The 21,412-nt window shown below is 44.5% G+C and overlaps 1 long non-coding RNA gene across 1 annotated transcript in view; it reads right to left on the bottom strand.

Annotated features, from left to right (window-relative positions):
• LOC147256823 (uncharacterized) overlaps positions 1–21,412 on the bottom strand; it is a 50,508-nt gene that overhangs the window by 5,970 nt on the left and 23,126 nt on the right. The window contains exon 2 of the long non-coding RNA XR_015117419.1: positions 14,792–14,873. This is a non-coding gene — a long non-coding RNA (uncharacterized LOC147256823). The remainder of the gene's footprint in view (positions 1–14,791; positions 14,874–21,412) is intronic.

Genomic DNA, 21,412 nt, shown 5'->3' with positions numbered 1-21,412 from the left:
GATAAATGACTCTTCAATTCAAATTGGGTTTTTGTATCCTCCAGGTAGAGGAGACCATGTGAAATCCTCCCACAATGCAAAATAACAATGCTCCCTACTCGTCAAGCGATGACACTCCCTCGCTCTCCATGTGTCTTCGAGCCATGCGCGCGGCTCCCTTTGGCAACCGTGTGAGACACAGAAGGCTTTCAAACAACTCCAGTAAGCCCACTCATGTTTCTGCCGCATGCACTCGCATTTTCATCTCAATATATGGGCAGAAAGTCCGAGTAAGGAGGCAGGCTGGGCTGATGGATGGGTCCCAGAACTGGACTTTACAGCAGGACACAGGTGCTGGCTTCCTGCTTGCAACCACCAGTTTCTCATTCCAGTTAAGCGTTGAGACGGTAACAGCAAGATTTACAGCGACTTGGGACTCCATCCAGTCACTGTGACCATTAACATGTGGGATAGTTATTTTTTATCATCTATCAACATTTTGCTATTAGGGCCCATTAAAGGAAGCTAAAAATAGACTTTTGTCATGGGGTGAATGCATCTCATGACGTGCAACAGCCGGAGCACTTGAGAAGTGTGTGGTAACACTGACTTTGGAGGGAATTGAGACGTCATGGAGACACACAAGGAGAACTTGCCCATCTGCATCAGACACTGAGGGCTGTGACGAAGCCCTCTGAACCCGCTGAAATCACACATCCAAGCATCCTCTGAATCTTTGCGCTTTTACGAATTCCTTTCATGTAAATTAACTGGGCTTGTCTGATGTGCTCCAGTGTTTACAGCAATTCACCTGCTGGCTGGCTGGCTTGGTTCCAGGTTTGAAACACTTTGTGTAAGGAATTTGCTGAAAGGTCAGTGGGAAAATGAATGAGACTTTGAACTGGATGAGTTAAAGATGGGCGCAGAGTAATGGTTCATTTCCGGGGTTCCTCTGTGACAGCGATGCCCAACCCCCCCAGCATCCTTCTTTTGGATGTGGAACATTCATCAAGTGATAAGACCTCTGAGCTCTGTTCAGGGTTTAGTTCCAGAGGACCTCCTCAAGGTCGGTTGGGGGGCAGGCTGGCAGAGCAAATGAACCCTTGTATCAGGGATCTTTATAGACTTGATCACAACACTTGATGTCTTTGTTGTGACATTGCAGAAAGCACAGCATGTGAACATGATGGGGCAATAAATGCTGCTTCATCACAGGTTTGGCTGATTGGAATTTGAAGTCGCCGCTGAACTCTGTGGATCTCGCTGTGGGATTATCTGTGGAGCCAGAGGGGCAGAGCGGTCGAGGGGTTGTAAGTTGAGCTCTTACACAGGAGGGATTGCAAGACTGTGCCTCTGGTCTACATCACGGAGTGTCTGGAGATCTACATTATCTTCTGAATGTGTGCTGACTAATAATATAAAAGAAGATAGCACAAGACCTCCATTCGATTTATGTAGTTTTTTGGAAAAGAGCATTTTGATTCATAAAACATTTAATATGATTTTTATTATGTTAGGAAAATGACCGTTTTCACGGTTGGAACGACAGAATAACGTGAAAAAAAATGTAGGTGTGATGTTCATGTCAGTGGCGTCAATCGCTTGGATCAGTGGCAGGGGTAGGTGCCCCCTCCCTGATTATTTAACAATAGTAAGATAGAAGATATCGTCATTTAAAAAGAGGAGGTAGTGCATGTTCTATTCATCTATAATGTGTTTGAGTCCACGGGGTTCATTTGGAGCCTGTTTAGGTCATGAACTTTACTGGATAATATCAGCCTGAAGGGGGTTTCCAGTCTCTACTTGGAGGAAGTAAAGCCTTGATCTGCTTTGCAGGAGCAGCTCCAGGTACGTGGGCGACACCAGGCCAGGTAGAACCTTTCATCCAGCACGTCTGCAGACAGCAGCATGCAGTTCTCCAGGGGGTCCTCAGCTCAAACTCTGGCCTCCTTAAATTGCACGGTGAACACTGATGACTGCAAAAGTGTCACACAGAAGACCCAATCAGAGAGATCCACACCGTCAGGCGCAGATCTACGCATCTGAGAGGCACTTAGGTGTGGTTACCAAAATGGTGCTTTTGCCAAAACTGCAAAAGGACAGAAAGCACAAAAGAAAACAACGAGTGGAACAATAAAGTCATTTCTGTCATGGTTGGAGTGTCTGACAAACTCACATGGAACTTCAACAAACTCAGGAGCTTGTCCACCTGAAGGACCCTGCACCCGTTCATGAGCAGGTCAGTGCAGTGAGGAACACAGACCTGAATCAGACAGCAACACCAGCAACACAACACAGCAGGAGCAACGCCACAGGTCAGGAGGCAGCAGTCCACCTACATCAGAGCAACCGTCACCAAAGAGCACGACACCCTCCCACACCTCGTGTCATATGACACTCGTGCCTGATGTGGATGCTGCGTGGGTCAGTGATTCCCCGCAAGAGGACTCAGTACCAGTCAGCCATAAGTGCAGAGGCCTTCTGAGAGAGCGGTGAAACGTCTTCACGCAGCTGTTATTAGTTGTTTGGTGGTTAGCTTCACCAGGTCCTGGGTGAGGGAGAGCTCACGGACGGTCAATTCATCTGTGAGCACTGACAGAGAAATGGCTGCAGTCGCCGGGTCGCCATTTGACATTGACGTAATAGATGTTGAGGAAGAACCGGAGGCAGCTTGATCTCTTGATTCCATCTTTGGATAGCCAGCTGTATTTATTCAAACCAGAGTATATGGACCAATAAATCCAGGCGAGAGTAGCTGAGGCTGCAGCTGCATTACCCAGGCAGGAGAACACCAGCAGGGTGCATCCAGAAACCAGTACCTTGGAGGGCTAACAGCCTGGTGCTGCCTTTGCTTAATTGCTCATGGATGCCAACAGAAACACAATCATTCAACTTCAGTGACTTTCTGCTCAGGCAGTTTTTGTTGGATGTCCTAGCTGACACCAAGCCTGAAAGAGTCGGTGTGTGTGTTTCTACGCGTGACAGAGTTTTCCTGGAAACATTCGACGGGATCCCTGTGAAACACAACCAAGACCAGCAGGGCTCAGAGCACAGATGACTGTATCCTGTCATGGAACACTCTTTGGCCAACAAACTAGCAAGAGAAATCACAGCTATGGATGGAGGCAGAGGCCAAACATATTTTTGCTGTCTAGAAAATGAGTCTTCGTCCAAGCGTATGCCATATTTAGAATATTCGTACTGCTTTCCTTTGCTGTCAGATGTGGCGCTAACGCTGTAATGCCTCCCTCAGAGCTCCTTCTTCTTCTCCTTCGTTGCGACCTCAGAATGCTGCATTTGTTGTTTGAACAGTCTCACCACCCAAAGTGAGAAACTATAACCTTCCTCTGCAAGGTAAAAGGACCATTTTTGCAAAACAAGTCAGGCAGGCCATCAGTCGTAGGTTCCACATTCTCACTCCTTCCTCTGGCCAAAGAGTGGATTCACGGGCACGACCTCTTCACCTCTCACACTCAGAGCCTCCAGCTGAGCTCAAGCTTCTGGGTGATCTACGGTGCTGACAGCACACTTCCATCCATTATGCTTTTATTTTTCTGATTCTGTTACGCTTCCTCTCAAATTAATCTCTCTGTACACTCAGGCTCCTTCATGCTTAAAAAAAAGGTTTGCTCCGTGTTAGAAATATTTGTGTGTGTGGCTGCAAAAATTAGGGATTTATCTTCCTGCATCTGAAAGATTTATTTGATCACAACTGGTGACCAACTAATATTTCTTTTACCTGAGGAACGGGAAGTTGACTTATGATCACTCACCGCTAGAAACTCTCAGAAAAGTTAACTTCTTCTGGAAAAATGTGCAGGAACACAGTCGCTCATATAGGATGAGTGACTCAGCCTGATCCATCTGCCCAACATGACTGGCACTCAACAGCCAATATGGCCTACAGAACTATTGTGCGTGCGTGTGTGCGCGCCTGTGTGTGTGTCTGTGTGTATGAGAAAGATGAGCTGTATTTTTTCAAACTGCTCTGCTGGCAGAAGCCTGTGCTTTTCTGTCAATAATCTAACAATCATATTGTGTTAAAAATGAATTCCATCTGTTAATGTGTTTGTCACGAACAAAGCATCCAAATGGGGTGGAGAAAATTGTGCTAATTAACATTTAAATCATGATTCACTGTACGTGAAGGGATGTATTTTTCCAATCGGCGAGTCTCCATCTCTCATCGCCACGTCATTTTGCCTTTTCCTGAGAACAAAATCACATCAAAAACTCCTCTCAATGAAATGAAACATGTACAACAACACCGTTTAGGAAAGATTTAGACAACCAGGACATTTATGACGGAGAAGTCTGATTTTTCTGACAAATGATGCACTGTAGAACAGAGGTTCCCAAAGTGAGGGTCGCGCAGATGGCGGGGTTTAATGATGAAGTTGAATAAAATGTACAAATGACTGGAAATGGCACATTTTAACGGACAACTGCCACCAAAGACTAGAGCTCAGGTTACGTTTAAAGGTCCCGTGGGATTGAGGGGTCATCTCCCCAGTGGTGACCTGTGCGTCTGCTTTCATCATTCATTTATCTCTTCATAGATGCTCAGTATGTTTTAGATATACCTCATGTATGCATGCTAAACCAGCCTGCGCCTGTGCAGGGGCATGTCATATTTTGGAAAATGGTTCCTCTGGTTCTAATGCCCCTCCCCCACCTGTCATGTGGCACATTTGAATTATCTATGCACATTTGTTAGCGGTACATGAACCATAAATCAGAAAATGGTGGATGCCTGCAAACACTTGTCACTTCTGCACCGATTTTTGAAAAGATGGCTAACCAGAAGTAGCCGGTTCTGCTGGTGTTTGCCTCTGCACATTCACTGCTAGTGGCTAATAAGAATGCCACTGAGAAGTCAAATTCCTCCTCAGCTTCATGATTTTACCAGAAACATGCAAACGTGCAGAAATCAACAGCACACTAACGTGTGCTTCATTGGCCCTGAAAACACATGGAAATGTGGGTGCGTCCTCACGGCATGTTAGCGTGTGTACCTGCAGTGTTGGAGCACCTCGACTATTCCCAGGGATGAGAGGAGTCTGGTGTCTGGAGCCAACCTCAGGAACCTCTGCTTTAGAGGTCAGGTGGAAAATCCATTCAAACTCTCACTCGTTGAGTCGGAGTTGGGTGCTCCAGTGTTAAATGTCACATGCAGAGAATGAGCGCAGTTGACAGTGAGGGAGGATTTCATCATACGAGTCAGACGCACCGACAGGGATCCCAACGCTTGCTGCTGTTGATTCATCTGCAGTGTGATGTGGGCTGCTCACCAGGAGGTGTGGACCATGGATTCACTGCCCACCTCGCACTTTGACTTGATACACAGTGTTCACTGGAAGTGTAGCCTCAGCTCATCATTAATCATACTCGCCGCGCCTCTGAGTTTTGACTTCCCTGCCATGTTTGTGGCAAAAATAGGGAACAAGAATATTCAATGATATACATATAGAATATTTTATTCATAAGTCATTTTCTAAAATAGATGAGATGAAGCTTTGTGCAAATGTCAAACGTGTCTGGCAGCCAGATGAAGTATAAAGGTGTGTATTAGTATGTATTTATGGTTATCAACCATAAACTGTATTTTGCCTTTCAGGCGCTCACAAATAGCTGTCATGAACTCACAAAGACATTTTTTTACTGCTGCATCGCTTCTTTGTGATTTGAATTTCGCTTGATGATATTGACGAGCCTCTCGACCAACAACAAAACTGTCCAAAGAAGTCCGCTTACAAGAAATTGAACATCTTGTGTTTCACGCTCCAAGTGTTTCTGAATGTTCAGTTGGACGTAATGATGGTGTGATAGGATTCCCGTGGGAAAGGTCAAAGGTCAAGGCCTCTATGACTACAGACAGAATGCTTCTGGATAAAACTCGGGCATGAAATGTTGAAGTGATGTCAGCAGTGTCAAAGGTCAGTTTCAGGCATCTTAATGTCGAGCAGAAAACTCTTCTTCGGCCACATTCAAGTCACCTCAGACGCTGCTCAAGCTTTTTGAAGCTGAACTTCCCTGCAGCGAATTATGAAGCGAACAACCACAAGATGACGATTTGTTCTGCTTGTTTTGCTTTGAATGCCAAAACATTTCTGTTTATTCGATGTAACTGGAATACAAAAGCTGCCGCTCTTAAGAAACGCATGGTCTTCCCCATCACACCTGGAATATGAGTTCTGATACCACCACTCCCCACAGTCTCCCCTTCCTCACTGGGTCTGATCCATACGAAGCCATTTTACTCAGATCTGCATTTCTAAGGGTGATGTGTCATTCATCAAGGTCGGAGAAGTAGCGCGCTTGATTTATTCCATAGACATCTGGCTGGAATGTATTAATTTATCACTGGGATTGCTTCACAATCACTCTCACCACAGAGCTCAGGAGTACAGACGTACACATGCACGTGCGCGCGCGCACACACACACACACACACAGTTCATGTTCTTTTGTACAAAAAAACATGAACAGCATTATTTGCACATCCAATAAAAAGCCAGTGTGTGCTGTTAAAATCCCGGTAGTTTGCTCAACGCCATGAGTCTCCGCTCACGATGCTTCAGTTGAATTCTCAGTTGGAACTCCATCTCTTTACAAGCGGACTTCTGAAGCGTCTTAGTTACCTGCACAGGGTTGTTAAAACCTAATTCCAGTATTCTGCAAATACTTCTGTCAAAGTTCTACTCGATGCAGGATTTTTACCTGAGCCAACCTTAGATTTTCTTCTTCTTTCTGGTATTCGTGGTCAGGAATCAGTGCCATGCAAGGGATTGCAATTGGGCCTCAAGGGATACACTGGTGGTATCCAAAATGAGCAGTCAGTACAGTTACACAACACCACAGCGAGTTAAATTGTTGTGTTCGTACAAATAAAACCTGGTAATATATATTAAAGTTTATTCTAATAGAATAATTCTGGTAACATGTTAGTCTGACTGAAACTGTGCTTTTCAAAGACAGATGAACCCACCTAGTTAATGCAGTGGGGAATCAAATTACTGCTGCGTCTAAACACTTCCATTGGCCCCCTGTGACCCCCCTTTATGACAAGACCCCCCCCCCCCGCACATTGGGCTTTTTAATGTGTTTCAAACAATCACAGCTGAAATGAAGCAAATGTTTAACAGCAGTTGATGAAACAATAAATTAAGATTTCAGAGGAGGAGAGAGAAACAAGGGGAAATGTGATGTTGCAGCCCGGCACAGCTGGAGAGGTCGGTGGTGGCGTGGAGTTGCAGCTCCAGGGATTTGCATCCCGGGCTGCATTGTAGGCTGCAGCACAGGATATGCAGCTACGCACGCCTACGCTGTCAGCTGTGAGACTGTTAGGTTGGGAGGTGGAAGCAGAGGCACGTGGACCAAGACAAACGGAGACAGGCATGGGCAGGAACCCAAAAACGGAATAAAAATTCCTTAAACTACAAAATTATCAAGAACTAATGTTGAAACGCATCTAATAATGCAATAATAAACAGGTGGCAGCGCACGAGGGGAGGAAGGAGCTGGGCTGTGGATGATGAGGACTGCTGACTTACAAAACACAGGGGAATCACTCCAAAAAGCTGGGAAACAAAGACAGACGAGTAAAGGAAGTACACACACATTTCAAAATAAAACAGGAACTGATGAAATACCTGATCAAAATAGGAAACACCAAGAAAACCAAGCAAGGACCAAAAGGAGTCCATGGTCGTACAAACTCACGAGTCTAAAGCTAAAAGTACACAACTGTAAATTCCTCACGGTCTGTGCTGGCCAGGATAACGAATGAGTAAAGTGTGAGAAAGCGCAGTGTTGCGAGGGGTGCTGATAATAAGGGCTATGATAATAATTGATAAGGTTCTGCTCTGAAAAATAATCCATCAGCAACTATCTTATGTTTCACAAGAAGCAAACTCTGCACAGGTTGTGATGATTTGATCCAGTTGTGCTGACTGGGGTCTCCAGCTGGACTCCATCACACCACGCTAAAACCAGGCGGAACATGGCCGCAGGCATCAGACCTTCCCCAAACAACCGATCCCTCACATCGCTCCAGCCTGGAGAGCCTCACCTGACAATTCCGTGCAGACACGAGCTGCAGTCTGACATCGCACCAGGAGTGCATCATCAAACTAGTGAAAGCTGTCTCCTCCCTTGTGAACTTTGTCATCTCCTCACCCGCGCAGGGATCTCCATCATTCCTCCACTCGCCAGCCAAAGGTCAGGCACCACATCCTCTGTGCTTCTTTTCCACAGAAAAGACTCTTGGTCGAGATCAAGGGAGCGGAGTGACATGTTGCTCTCCTCTAAGTGGACCTCTCAGAATATTATTTGAATGCCTCTGATTTCGCCCAACAAAGTCAAGTCAGCTGTTGCTCCTCACACGGCGTCTTTCCTTTGTGTTCAGCGCTGCTCTGAATTCCTGTCAGGTTTGTTTCTCCTTGAATCATGTGGAAGTGCCCCAGACTGATGACTATGTTCAGACAGGAGTGAGAGCCAGTGAGCATCTGGAGCTTCCATAGAATTAAACAGGTTATGTTTTCTCTTTGACACTGCCACTTTAGAAGAAAATGTGGCAATCTGTTCTGCAAAAATGAGGTGAAAGTGTGATTTGAGAGGTGCTGGAGACAGATGGCCACATCGCATGAATTCACAGTCCAGGCCAGAAGGACAGTCTTCAAATGGAAGCGATCCTTGGGATGTTCTGCTGCTTCCTCATTGGCTCCAGACCATCGATCGGGATTTTCAAGTATTAGAGAATCAATTCGAAAGTGAAGGGAACCACAGAAAACTGTGGAAAAACCTTGTGTCAGCTTTAGCTTGATTGCAGCGACACACGCTAATGCTAGCAGAACCCCGTCATAGAGCATCACTCGGGTTTAACCACTGCAGGAGGCATCTGAGCTAGCATGATGGCTACTCGCCTTGCTAGCTGGGCCGCGCCTGCACCTGCGCCTGCATGCGGACTGCAGCAGTCACACCCATGTAACTTTTTCCCACTTTGGTTCACATCAGCTGACCAGTATCACTCGCCAGCCCCATCGAAGGCTGTGATTGGTTGCTGATGAAGACTCTCTCTCTTTGGACCCACCCATCTTGGGATATATCTGCAGCAGGAGCCTGGTCAAACTGAAGAACGACAGTTAGAAAGAGAATTTGTGCATTTGTTACAACGAACCTGATGGTTTTTTTCTTCATAAAAAAATCATTGAAGCTCATTGACCCGTAAATCAGGAAACTACTGTGTAGCGTTGACTCTGGGACATTTTATTGTGCTGTGGGCTACATTTCTGATTGGCTAAATCAGAAATAAACTGCTTGTGGAGGATCGTGTGTGGATGCAGCTGAGCGGATCGCAGGGAGCAGAAAGGAGGAGGAGGAGATTAGGAGGCTGAATATGTTTTACAGATTGTAGAAGCACAGAGTGTAGTGGGAGGAGGAAGAGGATGAAGAAGAAGGAGAAAGGCATTACTGCCAGCTCATCTTGTTTCTCAGTCACAGTCTGCACATGTTGGCTGATGTGAAAGATGTAACAGTACATTTATGTGGAGGTATTTTTAGTTATCATGAATAAAAGCACAACATAATTGGACCCTGCCACGCACTCATGAATGGGCCTTTATGTGATTGACTGAAATGGAAGGAAGCATCTGATTGGCTGCTGACTCATTGTAAATACGTGACAAACAACTTGTAAATAATTTTAAATCAAATAATATTTGGACTGAACATTACAAACACATTTAATTATATATATAGGCATATGTGTATATATGTATATATTTATACTGTATATATCACTTATAATAATAATAAGAAGAAGAACAACAACAAAAAATAAATATAAAGTAAAACAACATACACATGTATGAATGCTAACTTTTGGTTCCTGTCCTTAATCATAACCTGGCCTGACGCCATACATTGTGACTCCAGCTTCACGTCCTTTTAAAGTGTTGTGAGCCGCCAGCGGGGACTGGAGTTTAAGAATTCAATGGGACGTGTGACACACTTCCCCCATTCACTCACACCTTGTGCTTTCAAAAAAAGTCTCTGGTAGAACTTGAAGCAGACAGTAGTTGTGTGTGTGTGTGTGTGTGTGTGTGTGTGTGTGTGTGTGTGTGCGTGTGTGTACACATATTCCCTGATAACCAGTTTGTGAATAAATAAAATATATATAAATATAGTTGGGTCCAAAAATATCCCTGTTCTCCCTCACTTCTTCACAGTCTTCCATGACCTGAGTGTGCAGGAGCGATGAGGTCAAGTCGAAAACACTTTATACAGATGTTAATATTTAAACACTCGCTTTTTTCTAACCCAAATCATGAATTAAACACTTTCCCTATGAGTCACACCTTCCTCTGCATCGCCATTCCGGAGTATCTCACAATCTCGTCTTGCCTCACTCATTCCATCCATCAAGCCTCTCTCTTATTTTCCTACATCTATTTTCCAGCCCCCACCCACCCCCCCAAAGCTCTCCATCCCCCTCTTCTTTTTTGGTTCAATAATTGATGTGAGACATTCTGTCTCCCTTCAGCTGGGTGGGGAGGTTTAAGAGACATGACTCGGCTGTGGAGGGCACTTTGTACAACCCCTGACACGCACACACACTAGCACACACGTTTTATTGCAGAGTTCAAGCAAGGGTCATTTCTGTTCCATTAATGTTGCAACAGAGAGGAAATGCTAGGTGTGTGTGTGTGTGTGTGTGTGTGTGTGTGTGTGTGTGTGTGTGTGTGTGTTTGTGTGCGTGTGTGTGTGTGCATGCGCTCAGCATTTATTCAGGTCCACATTAGTTGACACCAAATTGATTGTGTGTGTGTGTGTGTGTGTGTGTGTGTAACTGTAAGAGTGAAGACTTCTCTCCCTTTACAGAAACAACCCAACCAGTTCTGAAGGTTGTACTTCTTGCTCAAGTGTATTCACTCTGCGTTTTTGCTTTAACATTCAGTTTGTTACTATGGCAGCACTGGAGCGTAGAACGCTGAATTACAACAAGAAAAATACACATGAACAGACGAACAGGGAAATTCAAACTTAGGTCCTGAGTGCAGAACATGTGACATATATGACAAGTGAAATGAAAAACAAACAAAAGCAGACCTAACTTTTCCATTCACACCTGCTCGCATGAGTCACGCCAGCAGCAGCGACCACAACGCTCACTGCTGCGGGGTCCTCGGTGAGACATGAAGCTTCCTCAGAATTGACTTCATTCAAACTTTTAAAGGCGGTTGAATCCGGCAGATGATAAAAGTCTGTCGGCTCACTTGCTTCTGCTCAGCGGCTTCTCGTTACCGAGGCAACGCCGCAGCTGCAACGTCCACCAACATTTTTAAGGTGTAACCAGATGGAACTACAAACACCAGCAGCCTTTGCTCTGAGGTCAGCGCCACGGTGCAGTACACCTGCCTTGTCCGTACACTCGAATCGTCGACGCGTGAGATGATGCGCAAGCGGGTGGAAAAGGAATATGTCATGACAACGCGACAAAAAGAGACGCACAAACAAAAAAGAATAATTCTGGAAAGAAACAAAACTCCTAATCACACAAAACAAGCAACTGGGACGTGAAGCCTTGCTCCTGCAGGTGAGCGAGCCTGAACTGATCCTGGTTCAGTGCTGACGGACCTTCCTGTCCAGATCACACCTGCAGCGAAGGGGAGTGCCCTTTCTTTGTTGAACTATGATCTGATTTCTGTTTTCACCTGAAGAATGTCACGTGCACCGAGTGCAACCTAAGACACTTTGTCTGCTCGCTCTCTGGGCGACGCTGGCAGGACTCCCCACCCCTGACAACGAATGGAAGCCAGTATGGATCCGTCTAGAAACCAGCAAGCTGGGATTTGAATAACATGAATCTCCAGTAGAATTTATCAGTGTTGAGGAGTTGAGCCCACTGGTGCATGGACAGGGAGGGACCGTCTGTTCCTGCGGGGAAGAGTGGAAATGGTGGTGCTTTTAGAGAGCGACGGCACGGGAGCGCATGTCTGCACCCGGAGCCAGCAGCCAGGGATTTTTGCCCACCTGGTTCAGACCTCATGCTCTGCCTCTTGGTCATCTGAGGCAGCAGCAGCACAGTCATTCATCTGCCCTATCTTTGGCTTCAGCCCACTGTTTTCTCTCTCTGTTGCTGCAGTTTGTTTCCTGTTGTTAATTGTGGCTGTAACAAATAAATGAAGAAAACCTGAACTAGTTTGTTTTCTTGCACTGTCAGACATCCTTAAATTATCTCTACCCTTTCTTCATCATTAAGATGAATAATAATCCAACACGAAGAGCTGAATTATGTCTCCATCAATACTTTCACTGAAAAACTTTGAATTCATAATTCTCACACAAGCAGAAAACATCTTCAGGTGCTGGTGTACTGAAAGCTCTCGGCCCATCTGGGCCCTGAGCAGTAATTTTGGCCGCTCATACTGGAAAAATTCATGTTGACAAAAACAGTATTGAACGATTCTGTTGCTCTTTAGTGACCTCTCAATTAGTCAATAATTAATATAATCTGCTGCCTTGGTGGAGCCTGCACGCCCTCTCTGATTACATCGTTTTATAATAATTGTAGTCACCTGCTCTGTTCCCTGGGATGGAAGCCTCTGAGGTCATTTCCTGTTTCCTCTCTACATTCTGCCTCAACACGCAGGTGTTTATTCATTCTTTCCTTTAATAAAGGCTTTGATTTTTTCTCACTTTTAAGAACCTTCAAAGATTCTTTGTTTTTCCTGCATTCCAATATTATTTGCGTTCTAATGTGGTAACTCTTGAACCGTTCGACACAACACATCAGGTTTTAAAGTTGTGTTGTTGTCTCTCTCCTCTGAAAAAACAGCAACAATTTCTCATGTTTGATTTCTCAGACTTGGCAAAGAACTCAATGCAATTAGAGAAGCACAATTTAAAAGGTTCATTAACACCCAAACACTACGATTTCTGTCTATCTGGCTCTAATTACATTTGTAACACAGACAATATCTAACTGTGACTTTTAAACAAATCACGTGGAACGTCAATAGTTTGATTGGAGTATTTATTGTTTGGTCTCATCTATATTTCAACCCTCTCTTCTCCCTCTCTTAATTGAAAGGCCATGGCAGGGGAGCTGAGCAGCAAATAGTGTGATCAATACCAGGCCTGATGTGTAAATTGATCGTGTTTGTGTGTATGAGACTTTGTGTGAGTGACGGAAGCAGCGTTCCCCACACCAGCCAGCGTGTGTGTGTGTGTGTGTGTGTGTGTGTGTGTGTGTGTGTGTGTGTGTGTGTGTGTTCGTGCAGTCGTACTCCCACTTATTGAAGTGTTCAATCAGTCTAATTCATTCTCGCCCAGAGACTGCCTTGTGGTTGCAGGACGATTCATTTACTCTGCAGGCTCCAATCAAAACTATTCCCAGCATTCCCTGCTGTAATAATCACTGCATATGAAATTAGAAGATCCATAATGCCAAACTGCTTTACACCAAGGGCCAAACAGGCACGCGTGGAAGTGTGAATTGCCGCCTCTTCATGAATCATTAAGCCTTACATTGGTAGCAGACATAACATTAGGGGGAATTAAAATTATATAAATCATGTATAATTTATGATTTTCTAATTAAAATACGAGGATTTACAATTGTCAAAAAACTGTAATGAGGTTGTCCTCACATCGCTATCACTGAATGGGGTTTATCATGATACTTGCACACACATGTACAAATGTGTGTGTGAGGAATTTAAACCATCATGTCAGACAGATGACGGGAAATGAGAGCGTTTTTCACTGGGTGACCTGCTGTGACAGCACCCAGGCTGTCCCATCAGCTGGCAGCACTGCGCCGGTGCGGGACAGAGCCCAGCACGGGGCTGCTGGGTCCTCAAACTGAAGGTCCTGCCTAGAAGTTACACCCGCAAAAAAGAAAACAAGGAGGTCCCCAGTGACCCTCTGAGTCTGGATGTGTGACGCTCTGTGAGACACAGGAGCAGAGACAGAGGTCAGACGCTGCACTGCTAGCCCGGCCAGTTAGACACCTAATGGATGTAATAATACAATAAAATGAAATAACAGAATAAGCTGGAAATTCATGTAGTTGGTTAAAGTTTCACAATAAAAAATGTAAAGAAAAGAAAAAAAGGCCCAGGAGATGCAACATGAATATGACAGGTTGTCTCAGCCGGCCTGGTGGTCCTTCGTTTATGATCAGGCTGCTTCAACAGCGGCAAGCAGCTTCAGCCCTCAGGAGCAGCCAGGAAATTGTTACTGTCTCCCCCAGTAGGACACCCCCCCCACACACACACACACACACACCCTTCAATGAGTGCTGCAGCATCACGTTAATATTAATGTTAACAAATGTAATGTTATTGCTCGCTAGCTGTGCTTTATTGTTGAATAGAGCAGCGCTGTTAGCTCGCTCAGCTAGCAGCGATTATCTCTCTTCTTGTGACGTGTCAGCGTGTCACGAGGACATGACGACGCAGGACACACTCGGAAATATTTACTCCTTTGCTATTGATGAAGTTTTCACACCATCGACTAGATTTGCTACAACACGCAAACTCAAAAACAGGAGTTTATGATTCCTACTGGCTTATTACAAATACGTGGCCAACAAGATAAGCTGAAATATGGCAAAATAAATACAAAATGAATGCTTCATGAACAAGAAAACTGGCTTCTTACATTTCTTGAAATAAAACTACATCAATTAAATTCTACTTGTGACTGTGACAACAAACATGGGCTTGAGCCCCCCCCCCCCCCCCCTTGCCCCATCCACGCCTGACAAAATAAATCAAATAAAAAAAATATGAAAGAACATGTTTACCTGGCGGGATTTCTTCATGCTTCAGCACCTCAGATTTTGGTGGAAGGCTGCCATCATCAAAAACTCTTCAGTCCGTTTCAACCTGAAAATTTTTGTACTTGTTTGAAATCAGTTGTATTGAAGCGGAATACATGAAGTAGCACGACAGCAACAATCTCCCTCAACTCAAGCAAGTATCTGAGCATCAGCAGGACGGCGTGAGAACGACACGTGAAACAAAGCCATGGCTCTGTGGACACTGAGCTCCACCACCTTGCATGAATATGGAATGAGGCAACATCTCCGGAGAAACGATGGCTAAACCTTCAAATGTGTCGGTGGCCTTGTGAGCTCCATGACTGAGGAGGGGGGGACACATGAAGCTGAACTTTTACAAAGGTCAAGAGCAGACAGCTGAGTTCAGAGAGAGGTCACAACCAGAGCCCCCTTCTCCACGTCCTGCCCACAGACTCCATGCGTCTGATGGACCTCGACTTTCTCAAGAGGTCAGAAAAGCAACAAACTTCTGACATCTGGCTCACAAAAAAACACCTTCTTCTCCTCCATCTACAGTCACGATGGCCTCCCCTCCTCCATATCAGCGGGCCATCTGATGTCACTTTTTTTAATAAGCAAACCCAGACAGCTTCCTTGTTTGGTGACCATAATTCATTTTCTCCACTAAGGAAGCTATTTCCAAAGGTAAACATAATCTCAGGACACTCTTCAAACTGCAGCCTACATTACAATTATCATCAAGCGGCTGAGTGCTGCACTTCACTTCCACGGTGGCCCGCTCTCTCGGCTTGTAAACAATCGTTTATTAGACATATCGCCGTCGAAAATTGAGAACGAAAACTGGGAGGTCATAAAGCAGCGATCACGTGATCTGCAATACAGTGGGAGTTAGAGCCAAATGGAGAGCCAAACAATGCTGATTGAGGAAGTGAGAGAAGGTCTAATGATGTGTATTCATGGCTGTAACCTCAGCAGGGCGATTTACTGCCTCACAAAAATAAATACAGAAACTTTACTGTTGGTTCAAAAGAACCTCGTCTGCACAGAGACCCCACGCGGCGCTCGAGCTGCTGCCCGTCAGCCTTTGACCGAGGAACAGGTTAAACTGTGCTGGTTTAACAATTCTGGGATGTGCAGTTTATTCTGGTATTTTTGAGGCGTGAAATCCAGTCTGTTGGCCTTAATTTTTTAGACATAAAAATGGAAAATGTCAGTGAGGTGTGGCGAGTTACCGGGCATGTGAATATCACATGTACACCGTTTGGTCACACAAGAATGAAGGGGGGGCAGGGCATGTCTCATTTAGACTGAAACTGATTTGCTTTCAGATGAGAGACAGGATGCGTTCGGCTCATCCCTCCCAGCCGGACGGAGACGGACCACGAACACACCTACACTCTCTTTCTGCAGCAAAAAGCGCAAGACTTATCAGACATCCTTCTACCCACAAGCACACGGAGCTCACGCTGCTCAGGTGTGACTGCTGCACGAGGACAGGTTCAGAAAACGGGCTTTTCAAGAGTTTTAGCTCAGGATTTTTCTCCTTTCTTCTCTTCTTTATGATGAGGCCACAACCTAGTAAATATTCAACTCATGTCAAATGTTTTGGAAATGAAGAAAATGCAGGTATTTTACACGAGATGTACAAAAGTATGTACAGGACCAGTAATATTACCACTGTTAATTACCAACACAGATCCGATATTAAAAAGCTCTTCTTTGTACCGCCTTGTTCAGTTTCTCCGATGAAGGAAAAAAGGGCACAAATGTAGAAAAGCAACAACAAACTCGTAAGAGACTTGAATGTGTTTCATTTCCCAAAGGACAGAAAAATTATTGTTTTTAAAGCTTGTTTTTTAATTCAAATGAATTATTTGATGTGCATTTTGACTTCACACGATTGATGAAACTAAAGCAAAAAGAATTTTACCTGCTTATGTTCACGCCGCTTGCAGGATCAATAAATACAGGCCCTGTTCACACGACATTTGGGTTCTGCCTCCGTTCCTGATTTTACATTTTAGTTGAAGGTGTGGCCCAACGGCTCCCAGAGGCACTCTAACGCCTGACCAATGCATCTGAGGCCCCCGTCCTGTTGTCTCTGCCACCATATTGAGTGCACAAGTGCAGCAGCGCCGCCACCCTGACCTGCTCTCTCTGGCGGCAGCGCACCCCGATGAGCTGCGCAGATACCAGCTGCGTGTCGTCCAGATGTCTGAAGGTGGCTTCAGCGTGGGAGGTGTGGCCTTTGTGTTGGCGTCAAACGTGACGAGAACATGCGGGGGTGGAGCTTTGTTATTTCACATGAGAACATGATGCATATTTTCCTATCAGACCCGTTAAACTGCCACCTGTCACATGTCATGTGCTAATATCGTATTGGTCTGGTCCACAAGCTGCTCACAACGATGAGCACACACAAGCACAAACACCCACTGAGATCACGCTGATGCAGCGCAAGACCACACGCTCCCTTCCTGGGGCCGGCGTGTTCTCATGACGGGGAGGCGTCCTGGTAATCAGTCGGCCTGAGGAACTTTGATGGACTGAATGGTTGGACCACTAAAGTCTTGTTCTTGCCTGCTGTTGTGGAAAATGAAATCAGTACAAATGAGTACAGAGCACCCCCCCCCCACCCCGCCGCCTCCACCCGGCTGTCCATCGACATCACAGATGGAGTTCACCAGGTATTTATGAGGACGCTCACTACTACAGTACCATCAGGGTGATTACCTCAGACGCAGTATTTAATACTGCTGCAACAAATCGGATCCGTTCTTTTCCGTAGAAATGTTTTGCAAATGTAAAGAATGGAGTGTGAGGCGCGGAGTGTTTCACTGATGACACATCATCACACAAGAGGGACACGAGGACACGGCTGCAGCTGGCTCCCGCTGGGCTGGAGCTGCTGGGAGCACTTAAAGGAGGAAAAAGATTTAGGAGATGTAAAGGACAGCGGGAGAGATGTTGTCTGGGGAAGGTGGACTGGAATGTTGCTGAGCAAGGCTCTGTGTGTCATCTCTTACTGGTTCCCAGTGAGAAGCGTCTCTCCCACCGTAGCACCTTCTCTCTTCTATGGGTGCAAGACCACAATATGGGTGAATTTGTTTATTGCTTAAAGAGCAACTGTAGCTCCTCAGAAGTATTGGTTCACCTTCATCAACAAATCCAGTCACATAATTAGAAAAGTACACACTGTCGATGTCTTTTAGAGAAAAAATGTCCAAGAAATATTGTGGAAATTAATAATTAAGCTTGAGCTAAATTATAAGAATATGGAAGTTTAAATTGGAAGCTGCCATTGAAAGAATTTAAAATATTCATGCAGAATTTAATCAAGTCTACAAACAGGAACATTTGTTTCTCCTCATAAATATTATTTTACTGGGTGTAAAATTATTGTTTCCATATTGGTGCCAGATTTCAAAGTTCTTTGCCTTGAATGTTCTCCAGGACAAGCAACATGTTATAATTGAGACTTAACGTGTGTGTGTGTGTGTGTGTGTGTGTGTGTGTGTGTGTGTGTGTGTGTGTGTGTGTGTGAGTTATTAACTTGGATGATATTGACTTTTATTCTGGTCGACTGATTTCATGTTTTGGCGAACACGGCTGAGATCTTTTCGAGAGTGCATCTCTAGTTATTTAAAGCAGCTTCTGCTGAGGTGGGAACAGAATCTTCTGAGGACGCAGATCAGATGGAAGTCAGGATAAAAGCCTCTTTGGGATCTTTCATCCCATTTCCGATAGACCCGTCTCATTCTCAGTCCTCGCTGTTCATCTCCTGTCTGTTAGCGTCTTCCCCTCTGCTCTGTCTGTTTTTACATGCACACTTACATCACATCATCAAATATTGACAGTCTTAATGTGATGTAACAAGATGGCCGTCATTATGAACCCTGTCTGACACTAATAAAATATTGTTTTATGGTAATAAAGCCTAATACTTTCCTTACTTACAGACTAACACCAAAGGGTTGGAGCAGCTAATCTTGTTGCAGGGGGTGGAGGCTGGCAAAACGGAGGCAGCGAACACGACTGAATGTTAAACTAAACTGTGGCCTCAATTGTGAAGCCCCGTTGACGTATCGGTGGCCTCCTCAGGTGAGTCACCTGACAGACGGTGTGACGGAGGTGTGTGTGTGTGGGAGGGGGGCTGCCAGGACCAGACAACCAGTAGCAAACAAAACAAAGAACAAGATGAAGAATGTTTTTAAGGTTTTCAGAAGTAGTAATACGTGTTTGAGCAGTCTTAAAGGTTTTTAAATTGTATAATTGAATTCAAGAGATTTTTAAAGAGGACATTTTTACAAGATTAAAAAAAAAAGTAAGTCGTTTATACGCCATAAAAGCATAGTTCACACTCTCATAACTCCATATAACAGGTTTTGGGGAGCAATACTTTGAGTGATGAAACCTTTTGCTTTCTAGAGCTATAAATCTGCTTGAAGTGTGTGTGTGTGTGTGTGTGTGTGTGTGTGTGTGTGTGTGTGTGTGTGTGTGTGTGTGTGTGTGTGTGGATATTAGATGCATGTGTGTGTGGCTTTGGTATGAGAGAGTGGAGGTTTAAAATGGCGCCTGTCTGGAAATAGGTCCATTATGGGTTTAAAGTACTTTTAGTCTTTGTAACATTCCTGACTCACTCCCTCTTTCATTTTCTCTCACTTTACAGCATCTTCTCTCTCTCTCTCTCTCTCTCTCTCTCTCTCTCTCTCTCTCTCTTCGTGCCTCTCTCGCTCTACTTCTCTATGCTGTCTCCAAACTTCTCTCTGGCCAATTAGTGCTCAGGCTTTTCCAGCAGAAGACAATATGTCTCCTCCAAATCCAGAGAGGAGGTCTTAAATGCTCTCCAGAGAGAGAGAAGGCGGGAGAAAGGCAGGGAGCGGGAGGGAGGGAGAACACACACATGCATTAGGTAGGGAAGGTCCTCTGAGGGCACTAGCCTCTTTTGCTCCAAGTACCTCAATTGCCTTTCTGATTAGATTTGCATATATGGCTCAATGTGCTGCTGCTGCTGCTGCCAGCCACATACGCCACCGGCAACACCTGAGCGGCTTCACCCAGCGGCATTGTGGTGTCTGTCACGGTGAATGTTTTGCTTTCGATAAATAATAGAAACTGCACCTAATGGTGGATAATGTAAAATATTGTTAATAAACTGAAACTGTCTGCCGTTTTGAGGCACGAAATATCAAGGCCCTTTACGTATCTGTAATTAGAGGAAGAAATAGGAAGCATCCCTTTCTTCAAACTGTGGAAATATAAGCAAAATTTGCTTCATTTAAAATGCTTTTAACGGTGTAACTTGCAAAGTCCATTTGTTGTGTATTTGTGCTTTTAAACATTTAATAGCTGACAAATGTAGGAGATCTTTTAAAGTAAAAAGACGCATCCAAGAATATATTCGAAAATGCCACCAATATAAATGGATTTATTTTCCTCCACTGCTCCCTGCTGATGTTCACGTTGTGTTCTTAGCAAAGCCAGAGTAAAAGTAAATTCAATGACTTTAATTTACGACTGTTTTTCAATGATGATTGTATTAAATGAACATTTAAAGCTCCATCGTCTCTCCCTCAGCTGAAAACAACCAAAAAAAAAAAAACTACAAATCAGTCAGACATTCTTCTACTCAATTAACCTGAGCTGCTTTAATGCATGTCAAGAAAGGCCAGCTTTCAGCGCACACTTCAAATAATCAGGATAAATGCACAATAATGATCAAAACACAGCAACAATTTAGAGGCATTTCAGTTGTTATTTTCTCATCTGGAGGTTCTCAGTATGAGCACGTGTGTGAGCCTCTGATGGGTCGATACGCCGCTAACAATGCTGCCGGCCAATCAGGCTTCAGTGATGCAAATAAAACACTAAAACTGCCCGTGTGTGTATGAAAGAATGTGTTAGAAGCATGTGAATGATGGAAAACTACAAAATGGTTCCTGTGCTAAAGGTCTGCAAACCGTAGTGACACCCACAGTGAGCGATGTGGGAAGCTCAAATTAGCTCACGACACACACCAAGAGTGTGCGCGCGCGCGAAAGTAATTAGGCCATAAAATGTTACTGCGCAAAATTTACTCCTCCATTTTGTCTCGCAGTCAGGAAGAAAGGCCTGATGGTTATTTGTGGCTCTTCCTGCTGCTGCCTGACATCGACTGTGGTGCTCCATGTCCGCAAGACCAAAAAAAAAAAAAAGAGAAGAAGACAAAGAGAAGAAGTATTGTTACAACGAATCCATGTCTTAAAAGGGAGAATATTACAGAGTAAGAAAAACCACATACTCGATATGATATTAGGAGAGTGTGTATCACGAGTCAGTAGATTATTGAATAATAATAAAACAAATAAAATAACAAAGAATAACTCTAGGCTGTAACATATATTGAGTCAAACCAACATTTCCAAAAGGCACAAAATGACATCTTGTGAATCCATAAAGCACATTTCAGACAAACTGGCTCATTGTCATTTCGACATTCCAGGCTGTATGACGCCGAATTTAAAATTAAGACTGGAGACGCACGTGTGACCTATGACCTCCCCCTGATTCAGATCAGAATATACGACCCTTGAAGCAGATACAATAGCCTGATGATTCCGTAAATTCATTTTACTTAAAAACAAA

The sequence above is a fragment of the Aulostomus chinensis genome, chromosome 8 (genome assembly GCF_037954235.1).
Source record: "Aulostomus chinensis isolate RoL2024-O1b breed Wild chromosome 8, RoL_Achi_v1.0, whole genome shotgun sequence".
Lineage (NCBI taxonomy): Eukaryota > Metazoa > Chordata > Actinopteri > Syngnathiformes > Aulostomidae > Aulostomus > Aulostomus chinensis.
Note: the sequence above shows the minus strand (reverse complement) of the source record. Positions and strands in the feature narration are given on the sequence as shown.